General features: G+C 44.0%; 1 pseudogene; it reads right to left on the bottom strand.

Annotated features, from left to right (window-relative positions):
• Nucleotides 1-223: 223 nt before the first annotated feature.
• LOC101709418 (tumor susceptibility gene 101 protein pseudogene) lies at nt 224-2,503 on the bottom strand (annotated as a pseudogene).
• Between the last annotated feature and the right edge of the window lie 386 nt (nt 2,504-2,889).

Raw genomic sequence — 2,889 nt, 5'->3', positions numbered from 1 at the left:
CTGGGTCCCGGCACCATAGTGGCGTCCGGGGAGACTGGGTCGGAGCCGCCTGGAGGCATTGGATTTTCACCAGTGCGGAGGGCTATCTCTCCAACCTGGATAGCTTGAGCCACCAGTGGGTCCCTCGTTTTTTGGGAAATAATATCATTGATCAAATTCCAATAAGAGAACGCCACAATCGGGACCTTTCCAGGTCCGCAAGCGGCATAATAATCCTGAAGCAGCGTCCTTCACTGGATCCCCCATTCTCGGGCCCCACGTTGGGCGCCACTTGTCCCGGCCCGCGGGTAAGTCAACGGAGACCCTAGAGGGGGAGCGAGGATGAGAGGGGACAGGAGACACCAGAGATGGAGACAAGACAGGTTTCTGATCAAGTCTCGTTTATTGCGGAAGCTGCTACAACATATATACCGTAGGGCGAGAGGGGAGGAGCAAGAGGAGTGTACTGGGGCTACTTCCTTGTTGCCGGGTAGATCTGCAACAAGCCCGGGCATGTCCGTAATAGGCACTCAAGAATTCCAGCGGGGGGGGGCAAGGCCCCCCACAAATATGTATCAGCTTCATAGTATCATAAAATCAAAAGCCATCCTAAGTCAGGAATTATCTATAAATGGAGAGGAAACTGAGTTACATATATAAAAAAACTAACTGGATGCTCACATAAAAATTTAGTATAAGCTAGGATGGAGCTATAGCTCAGTAGTAGAGCACTTGCCTCACATGTGCAAGATCCTGCATCCATCTCTAGAACTGAAAATAGTGAATATAAGCACCTCATCCTGGGACTGGTCATCAGGTTTTCAGACTAAGAAATTTGAGATATCTGAGGAGCAGATGAACTCATGCCAATCAATCTTAATTGGAATTTCTTCTCAGATGGAGTTTCACATTGAACCACAGAATATAGGTGAAGTTTTGAGTGATTTTTTTTAATGCAACAAATTTTATTTAGCATAGTCAGTCCCAACATTCAGCACAAAAAGTTTACAGAGGATAGAAAGTACATTAATAAAAGCCAGTCTTTGCCCAAAGAAAACAGAAAATGTATTATTGATTCAAAATATTTTACACTTGAATGATAAACTGCGATAACTTATTCCAGGCACCTACTGATAAGAGAAAGGAAGAGAAGAAAAGAATGATCTAGAAGACATCAATCTCCAGCTGGTGTCAGAAGTCAGTAGAGGTCACTAAGATCACAGTCTTTCTTGCTTTTTGCATTAGTGCCCTCAGCTGGAACTGTTTACTGGACAGAAGATGTACATGCTTCAGGAAGATATGCAGGTCTATGACTTCCCCCTCAAGGCTTCTCCCAGGTAAAAGATAATGTCTTCAATAGCATTTTCCTCTGCATATAGATTGAGAATCTGTTTATATAGTGGGGCTGGGGGAATGATAACTTCATCAATATCATTGTTTTCAGATTGATTTTCCATTTTCTCCAGAGCAGAACTGAGTTCTTCATCCTTCTTTTTCAAAAGTTCTGTGTTTTTATCCACTTCAGGTACTTCTTGATCTAAGCGGGTGACCATCTCTTCCAGTTTCTGGAGACCTTTCTTCAGGTCTTCCTATGTTCATTTTAAGGCATTAAGCTCCGCCTGGGCACGATCCATTTCTTCCTTCATTTGCCACCTTAGTTTGTCACTGACTGCTGAAATGAGAGGCCCAGATGGTGTCCTCGCTGAAGGTTCCGTCTCTGCTGGGACCAACGGTGGTCACAGGAGGCTGGGAGGGGTACTGGGAGCTTGTTGTGGCAGTGTATGGACCACCAGCTGGGTAAGGACAGCGTGGGTAACCACTGGGATTAGGAGGATATCCAGGTGGGCATGCGGAGATTCCACTGGGCATGCCTGGCATGTAGGAGGTATTTGGTGGCCCTGTTGCCTGGTGTGGTGGATAGGATGCTGAAACAGTAGGACAAGAGAAGACTGGAGGTTTATATCCAAACACCGCAATCATGACCTGAATAAGCCCCAGCCAGTCTGACTCAGGATGTTTCCATTCATGCAGGTAAGGGAGATATTTTTTCCCATTTGCATCAACATGCTTTCCTGTTTTAACAGTCATTGAACTAGTGGGCTTAACAAAACAGATGGGAGGTTATATGGGTATGTGTCCAGCAGCCATAGGCATATTGGAATATTATATGTATTACCTCTGTAAAGCACAGGAATTGTTCTAGTGAGGTTCATTAATTCCCTAGAACTGCCATCATTAAAAACATATGAATCCAATACAGATTTGAGATCTTTGTAGAGAGTGATAACATTGACAGTTTCACATACAGTTAGGTCTCTGTATTTGTACTTAGACACCATCTTCTTGAGCTGGCTCTCCAACACCACCATGATGGCCTCCTGGCAACTCTCATCTTTGCTGGCAGTAGGTCAGCCGGTCTGGGGCTGCCCCAGGCCACCCCAGACAATCGCACACCCAGTGGCCAGCCCCCCACCCCCACCTCTTAAATGATTATTGTTTCAATGAGTACCATTTTAGAAGCACTGGTGACAAGTTGATTCTTTTTTTTTTTTTTTTTGTACCAGGGATCGAACTCGGGACCTTGCGCTTGCAAGGCAGGCGGTGGAACCACTGAGCTAAATCCCTGGCCCTGCCAAGTTGATTCTTAACAGTCAATGGATGCCTTCCTTAGGTCATGAGGGCTTACTTCTCTCATGGTATGCCAAGTGACAAAAACAGGAGTAATATATGTTTAATTATCAACAAATCTTTACATATTTATATGCATATTTTTTATGCATATAAATATCTACACCTATCTACAAATCTATATAATTACATTTATTTTTATATTTCTTTATTTCCTCCTTGCTGTCTTTCTTCTGTCTGGAGGAGAGAAAAAGAAGTTATCTATTTACAGTGAGAATGGAG

This window comes from Heterocephalus glaber, unplaced genomic scaffold (assembly GCF_053883595.1).
Source record: "Heterocephalus glaber isolate CG9 unplaced genomic scaffold, H.glaber_assembly_v1.0 deba00000347, whole genome shotgun sequence".
Classification (NCBI taxonomy): domain Eukaryota; kingdom Metazoa; phylum Chordata; class Mammalia; order Rodentia; family Bathyergidae; genus Heterocephalus; species Heterocephalus glaber.
This window is presented reverse-complemented; position numbering and strand designations above follow the sequence as displayed.